At 34.6% G+C, this 13,019-nt stretch overlaps 2 non-coding genes across 2 annotated transcripts; both read right to left on the bottom strand.

The window, feature by feature from the left end:
- Positions 1-2,165: 2,165 nt before the first annotated feature.
- Positions 2,166-2,272, bottom strand: LOC126875620 (U6atac minor spliceosomal RNA). The gene has a single exon (XR_007693590.1). It is a non-coding gene; the product is annotated as a U6atac minor spliceosomal RNA (small nuclear RNA).
- Positions 2,273-9,457: 7,185 nt separating this feature from the next.
- Positions 9,458-9,562, bottom strand: LOC126875606 (U6atac minor spliceosomal RNA). Its single transcript, XR_007693578.1, has one exon. It is a non-coding gene; the product is annotated as a U6atac minor spliceosomal RNA (small nuclear RNA).
- Between the last annotated feature and the right edge of the window lie 3,457 nt (positions 9,563-13,019).

The raw sequence follows: 13,019 nt of genomic DNA, 5'->3' as shown, positions 1-13,019 counted from the left end.
GCCTTTTGGCTTTGGACGAACTTTCGGCTTTACATCTCTTATATCTATGCCGCTTCTTATATGTCGGGTTTACATTAAAATTAGGGTTAGGGGCGTGAAACGAATCTTCGTTTGGGTTACACGTTGTCGTTATGCAATAGAGAAGACATTGACTAGTGCAAATACGATTAGTATAGAACCGGACAAGTAACCGTGGTAGTTAGGTACTCGAGAAACTAATGACAATGATCCTAGGTTCAATAACGAATCCGCGGTCGACGGGATCATAGATGAACGTACTCGCAAAATCTAAGTCGTACGCGTAAATTCACTGGTCGTAAGGTGTTACTCTTTTCGTCGACGAGATCGCAAGAAAGAATGCATTTCCGTCCCGATGATGCTACAGAGGAAAAACTATGATGGGGTGTGTCTAAGGACACGAGATCATCGGATTCGTCGAGAAACTGTCGAAGAACGACTCTTGACTCTTGACACTCCGGTGGCTAACCGAACATCAACGGCTGTGGTGCCGAAATATATTGATGGCCGTTAGGCCTATTGAAGTTTCCCACCCTTTCGGCTTGTCGGCATTTGCCCTTTGTCGTCGACATTGTCTGTATGTCGGTAATCTCTCCGCGGTACTATAATAGAAACGAAAAAACTGCTGGAAAGAGAATCGTTGTATCAGGGCCGACGAGCGTGTAACATTAATCCACATCAGAGACCAGGCCGTACACCGACGAGAAGATGGTAATAACAAACTGCAGACGCAAGTATATTGCAATCAAAATCTTTTGTATCTTTTCAAGCGAATGAAACTGTATTAAAATATATTGCGAGTAAATGTGTTCTGTATTTTAGTGCAGCGTGCAAAGTTTGAAAGGATATATTAATCCTTTTTTGTTATTTATACAATTGATATACAACATAACACATTTGGATATTGATCAAAAATTCATTTTTGATTGAAAATAATCTCACCTAACGCATGGAGTGCCCCTTTATATTTAACTTATTTTACTTTTCTTTTTTTGTTGTGAGGCGCTTTGCAATCTGAACACGCTTTTCCTGGAAAGAGTGCTAGACATGGCCCTATTGTCTAAAGATGGAATTTCCTTAGCCGTACAGCCGCGCCTTACGCGGCTGCGTCTGAAATTCGCAGTCTGAGTCTTAAATTCGAATTGTATGGACAACATCGATCGCCTGTCTGCACCACTCTCATAGCAACACCAGCTGATACACGCGCCCGACGCTTGTGTTGTTACATATAGCACAGACGACTATGCTAATATCATTGACAGCAATGCCGCTACTTTCCGACAAACGAGTTTTAAGTGTTGCGTCGGGTGTTTAGATACTACGTAACTTTGTAACGATTTCGATGAACAACTGTGTAATGTGTACCTTTTTTAGCGTTTATTCTCATAACAGTTTTAATATAATAATAACCATATAGTAATATAATATAATAATAATAATAACATTATGGTGTGATATTGACTGAAATGCCGCAGATCAATAAAATATTAGTTATAATGAATCCAAACCAATGGCTTTAAAATTACAGTACTCACAGATTATTAGAAACGATAGAACAGATTAAAGAAAATTATGGTGATGAAATAAATTAAATAAAGGAGATAAAGAAACATAAAATGAAATAAAAGGATATAAAGTAATATATGATCATATAAATAAAGTAAAACAAAATAATTAACGAACCAATTTACAAATAGAAACTTTTTACAAGCATATAAGTAACATTATGTCTAATTAAATTATAAACAGTTTACGATATTACCGCTACTCGTGTAACATTTTTAATTTCATCATTCAAGGAAATACGTTTACTGAAGTTGATTCAGAATGTCAGTAGGCGCCACCTTCTAACCACCGGTATGTATCCAAGTTTTGCCTATGATTATATTGTTCAAGTCTGGAATTTGGTAATTAATAGTGTAAATTTACTCGGTAATACTGTGTTGTATATCAAATGTTTTTATCTTTCTTATTTCGTTTTTGATTACACGATGTCAATGGATCAAACATCTAGATTCGCGTCTAATATATTGTTCGAAATGCAATGCTCGAAAGGATGTAGCTGTAAAGATCATTTGCCACGAGAAAAGGTTAACAGATAACCTGTGTTATCCGGAAGGATAGCGGAAGCCCTCCGCGGTCCTCCCAAAAAGATCTGATAAGTGCCGCCGAAAGGCGACAGTGCCTTACCATTTATATGTGTGTTCCACTCTTGTCTACGGGAGTGTTAAACGTCTCTCCTTTCATACTCCAAAAAAAAATTTTTTTTTTTTTTTTACGTGGAGGAAATCTTCATAGACACCTTACCACCCTGCGGGGACGGGCAGAAGGTAGTGCCGGATTTTTACCGGCTAAAACCTCCACGGGCGGGACGACGGTGGACCAGTGTTGTGCGAGTTGATCGTCGGGCCCCTGTGTGCTTAACACCAAGCACGTTTACCAAGTACTCCCAGAAAGTACATTCCAGAGAACACGCAAGGGAGAGGCTGCTGCCTGTTGTATATTTCTTTTAAATAGAAACCTTCTCGCCCTGTGCTATTTGTGCCTCCTTTGTATGCCGAGGATTCGAACTCGCGACGCGTCGTCTTCAGTTCCGGGCCTTAACTAGCGTCGCTGGATGCCCCGCCGAGCTTGTAGGTGATTGGAAAGTATTTGATTCTTAATGTGGCATTGTATATCATAGGAAGTATTCTAATTAGCCTCTTGAATGAGATGTACATTTTTCATAGCCCTCTCAAAATATAAGGGGTAAAGGTAAATAATTCCCTTAATTAAATCATTATTATTAAATCTATTATGAAGCTCTTAATAATATATTTTTGCTACTATTATAATTCTTGTAGTAACAGATGACCATTCTAAAAGAATTCCTGTCTCTTCTAATGCGCTTATTTTCGAGATGCCTAGCCTTGTGTTTTCCATTGCACTGGCAGAGATTTTATAACATATGGGATTAGCATAATTTATAAATAGGTCTAATTAATAATTTGAAACAGAAGATTTAGATTTAACCTTAGATTGAACCTCAAGATTTAGATTTAGATTATTAGAAAAATATATAATAATTTAATCCTTTTTTTGTTTTCTGTTATGGTAAAGAATTACGAGGTGGATAATTTTTCTTTTTGCTTTGAAAAAAATTTGTTTCTGTTCGTTAAATATATATAAAATCATACCTCAAAATTCAGCAAATTCGTTTCTTTCTTTCTCTTCTAAAAAAAAATTACAAAAAGACGCTGTTTTAAAACATTCTAATTCAGGACACTCCCTTAATCGTTTTACTTACTTGTCATATTGTATCCCGGTGCTTTTTGAGGGTTAAAATGCTAATAGATCATTTCTTTGGCCTCTGAGTTTGTAAATGGTTTTATAGGAAAAGATATCTAGAAAGGTGATTTACAGAAATTTCATGTATTATCACAAATATGATTTATGGATATACAAATATTTCTGCTTCATTGGTAGAAGAAGGTGTTTTTTTTTTATTATTATTTAATTTGTACTTTGCAATTTGTCCAGCTAGACATTTGGTAAATTTTTCTAGCTTTATTGCTAAATAATATGTGGATGGTTACGCCCATCGGAATACCATCTTTCAGTTTGTTTATTTTATTTCTTTAGTAAGGTCACTGAGGTGTTTTCTCTTTAGTCTTCTTTTTATGAGCTCTTTCCTTGTATTTCTTTGCGTACCTGCCGATAATTTCAGTAATGATGGCACGATGAACCGAATAGTATCGTGCTTTTGTATCAGAAATGTTTTTTAAAAATAGTGAATCAGTTATTAGAACAAAGTAATTATTTATTTATTTTATTTTATTTATTATTACTTAGTCCGCTCCTTTCGGCCTTGGTCGAGCTTTCGGTTTTACATCTCGTTTACCTATTACGCTTTTTACATTCTATCAGTCTCATGGCGTTATCGCTTTATTGCCTCCTCCCTTATATCTATCTAATCTATCTATAAATCTATCTATTATATTGCACTCCATTATATATTCTGTCTCTAAAACTATGGCAATTTTTGCGCTTTTGCCTCCTTGCTGTGCTTCCTTATTGTCGTTCCTCCTCGTCTTGTATCGCTCTTCTCTTCTCCATTATTGTTTTCAATTCTATTAGTCCTTCTCCAGCATCGTTTAGTATTTTTTCCGTGTCCTTTGGTCCTCCCGTTATTTCGCATTCTTCTATTCCGTGCCTCAGGTCTTCTTCTTTCCTTTTACGTAGCCTGCATCTCTTTTCTCCCTCTTGTTTCCAGTATTCCCTTGCTTTGGTCTCGTTTCCACATCTGAATCCTGCTAATATTTTTCTGTCCTTCCACTTCATCCTCCCTTCTAAGTATTTTGGTAACTCTTCTGTGGCGATTTTTCTATATTGTCGAACAAAGTAATTATTTCGCATACATTTTTAAATTCCGCGCCACGACACTGTTCATTGCCGTAACTCCATCAAGTTACAGGTTCGGAATTTTTGGCACAGTGCTTCTGCATTAAACACGAAGCTACTCGCTGTTGCTCGTGCAATACGAATTGCAGAGGACATTGAAACTGTGAGAATAGCAATGCAACGAGATCAACGCTGTTCAACCAGGAGACACGCAAGCGCTTTATTTTCAAGTCGAAGTCTTCGTAGAATTTTGCACAAGGACCCTAACTTTCATCCATACAATATAGTTGTTGTCCAACAGCTAAATTTTTCTCAAGAGTTACTTGAAATTTTGACTGTAAATAGTGCGCTGAACTTTCTGCTTATGTCAGACCAGACTCATCTTGTATTATCTGGTTGTGTCGATAAATAAAATTTTCCTGAAAATCTTCACGAAGTTCAGGTTTTCACACCCAGAAAATTACCGTATAATATGGAGCAGCATTGTTTGGTACCGTTGCCTTTTCTTTGAGGACAGGCTGTGCTGTTACGATGACATAAGACCGCTATGTGAAAATTCTGTGTAATTCTTTGGAACCACAATTGCATCGACTTGAACACTGTGTGGTCCCATTAGGGTAATAGATCGAAAAGTTCATTTCGTTTTATAAGGAAATAATGGATGCACAGCATTTTCCGTTTTGTATTATTTTGTCGAATTACGTATGATCCATTTTGTTCCCAGCAAAATAAAGATCACAACGTTCGACAGATTAGGTTTCATGCTTATATAAAGATGCGTCGTTGTAAAAGATGTGTCTGGAAGAGAAAGACACTTTTCGGACAACCTAATACAACTTTGCACGTCACAATGGCAGTGTGTTGAATGTTTGCGCGTGGAATGTTTTCTGGACATTCGGTTTCATGGTATGACGATATTTCTTATTTCTCTTGATCGGCAAATTTGATTTAATGCGATTAGTGATAGTTGCCTCAAAAACCAAAAAACAAAGAGTGTGATCCTCCATTTGCCAATATTTAGGAATTGAAAGAAAAGATAAAATTGCAGCATTTCATAACGAAATGATCCAAAAGGTAATAGGAAATCTTTGGAATCAACTAGAATAATATTCGAGAGAGTCTTTTTCAAAAAATAAATTGGCATCTTTGTATTAACATAAAAGCTTCATAAGAAATTGAAATCTTAATATTCTATTTCATTTGAAAAATCGTTCAGATTCCTGTGCCCTGCCATGTTTAATCTGTGAAGTAAATATGTTCCCAACTTGCAATTTAAATTACCTAAAAAATAAAAACTCTAAGCTATCAAAGAAACAGTTTTGTTTATTTTGTTATATTTGTTTCAAACGATTAAGTTTAAGACATTTGAAAAACTAACGAAATAAATAGAAAATATGTTATATATAAATTATTAGAAAGAGATTATATCATAATAATTTTTAAACCTTGTTCCATTATATTCAATGGCTTAAAAATTATACGGAAATGCCACTAAATTCTTCCATTCAATGTGCATTTTCATTGAGACTGTTGAAAAATTGTAATAAATATTCAATAATTATATGGACTAAAATAATAAATTCACACATGCTTCTTAAAATAAATAATTAAAAATTTGATTCAGTAGAAGATATAGGCACGGAGTTTTGTCATTAATAAAATTTATTTAAATAATAATAGAAAATTATAGTACTTGTACGAATAATTAATCTGTTAAATTTATATATATTTGCAGATTGCATATAATGTGAACATACATACAAAATATTTAGATCTATTTATTCATAGAATTTTTTCATAAATAAATAATTATACTTACGCACACGAGGGACATTGCAAAAGCTCCTGAACCTCTTTAAAGAATGTAAGATGTTTCGTTTAAAAAGTTGTCTAAATCTTTCAAATCTAATACAGATAAACGATATAAAAGTATTTATTTAATATTTTTTCTTTCATATTTTTAATGAATTTAAAAAACTGATGTTAAGTAGTGATTCGATTCTTAAAATATTGAACCACTGCTGATCGCGCGAAAATTGGAAACTTATAAAATCTTATAGCTTACAAATCCATAAAGACTCGACGTATAAAAGTAAGGGTAATACCATATTATCACAATCTTTAGAAACAGAGAGTCGAATACTATGGTCAGATGGTAACGAAGAAACAGTGTTATTGTTGATAACAGATGTAGGTATGATGAAAGCTGGAAAACACTTGAGATATTTTATCCAAACATGGTGCATCTAACGTGTATAATTGATGAATTATATAGAGGTGCAGAAGAAGTACGTTTACATTTCCCATTAGTAAATAGTGTAGTACATTCTATTAATAAAGTATTTATAATAGCACCACTTTGGATCGAATGTTATCGTAGAGTGTATCGTAGAACATTCTATTACCACCTGAACCAATTTTAACGAGCTCAGATACTTGGCTCGAGACAGCTATATTTTATACCACACTGGTATTTGGAAAATATTAAAAATGTTGTTAAATTTTTCGACGCGGATGATGTGCTAGTAATTAAAACAGCACAAGATCTTCTTCAGAATGAATTGCTAATTCAAAATCTAATGTTTATCAAAACCCACTTTGGGATTTTCTCGGATAATGTAAAGAAACTAGAAACAATTGCAATGTCTTTCACTGAATCGGTGAAAGTAACGACTGACACTGATAAATATTTTAGGAGCATTCCTGGAACTTGCGCAGTCAAAATTGTATCAAAGTGGAATGCAGTTTTAGCAAGACATACCAGATTCTAAATAATCTAGAAAGTTAATGAAATTTTTCGAGGTCAGTCAGTTGAAGAATTGGATGAGGTTAAAGTATGCTACTGCAGCAAATTTAAATATGTCTCGATTACGTCTTGTGACGATGAACGCTCATTCTCAGCTTATAAGTTGATCTTAAGCGATAAACGTTATCAATTAATGCTCCATAATCTTGAAAAAATACTCGTAACTTATTGTAATTTAAATTGTAATTATTAATTATTACATTTAAATAATAAAATATTTATTAAATAATAACATTTTCTGTATATGTTGCATATATTTGTCGGGTTAACATTAGAATTTAAGGCGCGTAACGATTCTACGTTTGAGTTAGCCATCGTTTTACGAGACAGAGATTATATTTACGCGAATATACAAGATTTTACAAAATATTATGAATATTGAGTTTAATGAATGATAAGATTAACAGACGATAAGTTTAACTAATAATTAGATCAAAGAATAATAAGTTTAACGAATAATAAGAGTAACGAATAATATGTCTTACGAATAATAAATTTAACGAATAATGAGATTAACGATTAATAGGTTTTACGAATAATGAATTTAATTAACGCTATTAACAATGTTCCGGGGTTCAAACGAATCCACGGTCAACGGGATAACTCTTTACTATGCGTAGAATAATTTTAAACACAAAAATACGATTGCTGAGACACTCGGTAAATTGCTCGATGTATCACTTTCCAAGGCGATCACACGAATGAATATCTGATGAAAATCTTTTTCGCTATACGACTGCATTTGTTTGTTACATGCTCGCTGGAGGCATCGAGAAGGTTCCAATCGTTGTTGCTAGGCAATTTCTGTCAAAAGTTTGTTGTATACTCTTTGGAAACATCGAGAAAGATCCAAACGCCGTTGCTAGGCAGTTTCTGTCTGGAGATTGATTCCTAATACAACGTGTGTCCCATTATATCGACATCTCTAAAGTACAATTCTATGTGATTTCTAGGGAGAACAATACAACCGATCCACACCTTCGTCAGGCAAAACGTTTATCCCGTGACCGTGGCTACGTTCGGCGACCAGTTGTCACCTCGAACCCACTTTCGTTTTCACAAATATCAAACAATTACAAATGACAATTGCTTAATTACAGTTATGATAAAATCTAGGCTAAAGCATTAGAAGGCTTCCTCAAAATTGCAAAGGGAAGGCTCCGATTTTCCTTTCATCTCCGACATATATATACTATACGTAAGTTCATCAATTTTCAATATATAGCCATAAGATTTGTTTTCTTATATCTCAGAATATACGATTTGTACAAAGCGATAAGTATGCTCTAAAGTCCTTTTTTTGAGTTCCACTTCACAACTATTAATACATAGTAACCTATTAACGAATTCTATTTAACATTTTTATTCCACATGTCTGTTGTAAATTACATATATATAATATATATATATATAGTTATTGATTATATATATTATATAGTTGAATGACGCGTCGAACCATATATATTATACAGTTGTTGATATACATGTACAGAAAAGACCGTTAGCGGCAGCGTTATAATCGCTATAATCGTAATTATCATTAGAGTCACATCATATAGTTATCTATATACATATTACTGTATCTAAGTATCTAATCTTTCTATTTTTATTTCCTGTCCTTCATCCGTATGTATTAGACGTCGTTAAATACATTTCAGAGTTTATTGTACAAAAACGTACATCTTCCTTCCATCCGCAATTATCATCGCGATATCACCTTTTTACTGCATCAGGCAATGGATATAATTTTTAACTTCCACAGTGCATTGATTTTAAGTCAAACGCCAACGATCGATTGATTTTTTGTCTACACATACACGATGGAAACGTGGAAAAATCTGCACATCTTTTATTCTATCTCCTCCTCTGCTTTGACAGTTAAAACTATTCCGTTGCGTTTTAATTTTTTAAAAATGTAACTGGTGTCCGATATTAAGTGCCGTCCAACATTATGGAAAACTCCCTCTAAATGATGTCAAGTGTACATCTTTGTTGTGCTTGCATCGTTTTCATAATTGACATGGGGTCCAATCTCTCGCCAATCGCTAGTCGCAGCATACGACGGGGGCCTCCCACGCCGCACAAAACTCCAGCGTATGCTGGGCCGTGTCCTCGCACTCTCCGCAGTGGTGACAAGTGTTCGTCACCTCTCTTCCGATTTTCTGCAGGTATTCCCCGAATACTCCATGTCCTGTGAGCGCCTGCGTCATCCGGAAGGACAGCGGAATTCCAAAAAAACTCCGCGGTCATTCCAAAAAAATTCGGTAAGTGCCGCCGAAAGGCGACAGTGCCTTACCTTATATATGTGTTCCATCCTTGTCTAGGGGAGTGCTAAACGTCTCTCTTTTCATACTGTAGAAAAAAAAATTTTTTTTTTTTTTTTTTACGTGGAGGAAATCTTCATAGACACCATACCCACCCCCTGTGGGCCGGAAACACAGGACGGTGGAAGGTAGTGCCGGATTTTTACCGGCTAAAACCTCCACTACGGGGCGTAACCAGCCGCAAGTCGATCGTCGGGGGCGCCCCTGCTGTGTGCTTAATAACGCCAAGCACACCACCTTTACCAAGCACTCCCAGAAGGTACACCCACAACAGCGCAAGGGAGATGGGCGGGCTGGGCGCTTGCCTGTTGTATATTACCTTTCAGAGAGATGTTGGATTTTCCATCCTTTTCCAAATATACTTTGCAGGCCGAGGATTCGAACTCGCGACGCGTCGTCTTCGGTTGTGAGCCTTAACGAGCGTAGCCGGCTGCCCCGCTGAGATTTTAGCTGTTTGGAAAGTATTTGATTCATATAGCTCGACAAAACTGGCCCAAGCGATAGGTAAACAAACCAGACTGTGCTCAAGAAGAGTCACAATACAAGCCGAAATACAAATACCTATGATATAGTCAGTTTTACGCGACAGTGCTGTTGTGGAAGTAAACTCTAATCCTTTTTCCTTTTATGGATATGATAAATATATTATATTTTGAAATAGATGACGGTTTCAAAATTATATTTCATGAATAAACGATACTTCAATAGAAATTCAAGAGTCTTCAAATGTGATTTTATCCGAAGCAATGTAATAATGTAATAATACTACGCCTAAAAGTAAATAGTAAAAAGTAAATAGTAAAAAGTAAAGTAAAATAAACTCTAAAAAAACCTCCATGGTATGATATTTCCTAAAACACTCTGGCAGATGTAAAGCTATCTGTTCACGACCGTGGCTCGTGATATTCATGTTTGGGCCAAAATCTTCATCGCGAGTCTCACTCGTTAAAGCACGGGAAGGGGTTAATGTGACAATGTATATCATAGTAAATATTCTAATTGCTTTAGAAGAAAGTTCTTTGATGATTTTACCGTTTGTTAAATCAAAATCGAGAATGTTCTGGCTCAATTTTAATTTCAGGATAGTAGCTCAAGTAGCTATAAAGAATGTTTGAAGCGATATTTCATCATTAGATTGAAACATATTATGGAATCATGTTTTTTTCTAAGAGACTTCATAGCTCATAATAATTTAGTTATATATATAACTAAATATATATATACATTAAGTTAAAATATATATTAAGTTAAAAAATACACTAAATTCTTCGAGAAACCATTTTCAGTATTAACGTTATGAAGAATTTTTATAATTTTTAATACGTAGGAAAACAAAAATTTTTAATACGTACATTTTTACACGTATTTTACGTATTTTCTAGTAATTCATTAGAAAGACCTTAAGGCTCCCTACTCGAGGAAACGATCAGTTCATCTCCTAATGGAGCGTATCAAATATAGGAGTGCCGCCCAATAGAGGGACAGGACGTGATATTTAATCCATTTGCGCCTATAAACGTAAAGCAGCATTCATCGTTGTAACTATGCTTGTGCACATGTTAAACATTGCATCCCTTTGTTGAGTTGCTAAGAGAGTAACAGATTTTTAAAAATTTCAATTTTTAGACATTTTTAAAAAATAACTAAAAATGTCTCCTTTCTTAAGGATCATAGTTATCCAATAAAATTACACTATTAAACAGAAACAAGTCATAACTTAAGATAGCAAATACTTTAGTTCCATTCTTTAAGCGTTATTTTGAAAACTATGAATTTGCATGAATATCCACTCTGTGTTTATACATTTTCTAGCAACATTCTTTCAAAAAATCTATGTTATGTATTTAAAGATGAAAAGATTCTATGAACCAAGGAAAAGGAAATCAGAAAAGAGTCAAGTTTTTATTTCGTATTTTTATAAATTATTTCTTTAAGAGAAAGAAAGTGAAAAATGTGTTAAAGAATAGAAGAAGAATTTTGAAAGTAGATTTTAAAAGATAAATAGACCAAAGAATATAAAATCAGTGCACTGAAATTGGAAAATATAAACAAATAAGCTGTCTGCGTAGTTTGCTTAGGGATCATTGATTAATATTGGGTTCAATGGTTACGATAGAATGACTTCTCGAGGTTTGTGTCGACGTTTTTGAGTGTTTTCGGTGACTATATTCATGATCGTTGTAAATTATTTTGAAGCTGCCCTGCGTTACTTATTTTCGCTATGTCCGATATTAGGTGCCATTCTATGTTCTTTTAAAATCAATAACCAACGTTTAATGTTAGTTTAATCTAAATATTATGACAATTTTATTTATCTTATTTCTCTACTTTGACTTCTACTTAGTTGACCTGTAATTAATGCAAAATAAACAAAAACATGACATTATTTCTTTTGTGTATCTAAGGAAAACCATAAGTGTCCACTAATAGGGAAACTCCCCCTAGACCGATTTCATTGCTCCCAACAATGTCCAAAAAACCTATAAAAAGTTGTGAAGTTATTGAAAAAAGTATTTGAAAATGGGGTGGGAAAGATAATCACTGAAAGAATTTGGCTTCAGGAATAAATACGCCACGAAAAAGTACATAAGGTAACAAACAAGATCATCAATGCACTGGAGCTGAAACAGTACTGCACTATTCTATTTTTGGATGTTGAAAAGCTATTTGACAAAGTATGATGTGGGGGACTTCTTGACAGAATTAAACAAAACTTCCCTATCGATATTCTTCTGTTTGTTAAATTATACTTTGAAAATAGAATATTCTTTGCTGAATATCAGACACTCTTTCAGATTACACACTGTCAGTGCTGGCGATACTCAAGGTTATGTTTTCATAACTACGTCGTATACTCTGTATGTATACAGCCGATATACTGGCCAGCTCTAAAAATACTTTATTTTAACGTTCGCGGATGATACTGTAATTCTAGCCACCGAGCTAAGGTTGTATCGACATTATTGCAGTAACACATACGATTGCTGGAACTTTGGTTAAATCAGTGAAAAGAGGGTATACCGACAAATGTAATCACATCGCTTTCACGTTAAGGAAGGACGGCATACCTCCCACTTACAAAGACTTTTAGGCATGAAAATAACACGATATAAAATGGAATACATAAATGTATATGTCGGGTCACGATTCGAATTTTGGGCGCGCGACGACTCTTCATGTGGACTAGCCATCGTTTCACAAAGCCGAGATTTTATTTACACGTATATACAGGTCTATCACTAAGCTTAACAAATAATAAGTACGACTAATAATAAGTCTAACAAACACTAAGCCTAACGAATAATACGATCTACGAATAATTAAATTAAATAATACTATTAGCAATGTTTGAGTTCAAACGAATCCACGGTCACCGGGATAACTCCTTGCTAAGCGAAACTAACTTAGACGCAAATGCGATCGTCGAAAATGCTCGATGTATCACTCTCCAAGGCAATCGCAAGAATGCCAGCCTCGTGGAGATTTTTCTC

This window comes from Bombus huntii, chromosome 18, assembly GCF_024542735.1.
Source record: "Bombus huntii isolate Logan2020A chromosome 18, iyBomHunt1.1, whole genome shotgun sequence".
NCBI lineage: Eukaryota > Metazoa > Arthropoda > Insecta > Hymenoptera > Apidae > Bombus > Bombus huntii.
Note: the sequence above shows the minus strand (reverse complement) of the source record. Positions and strands in the feature narration are given on the sequence as shown.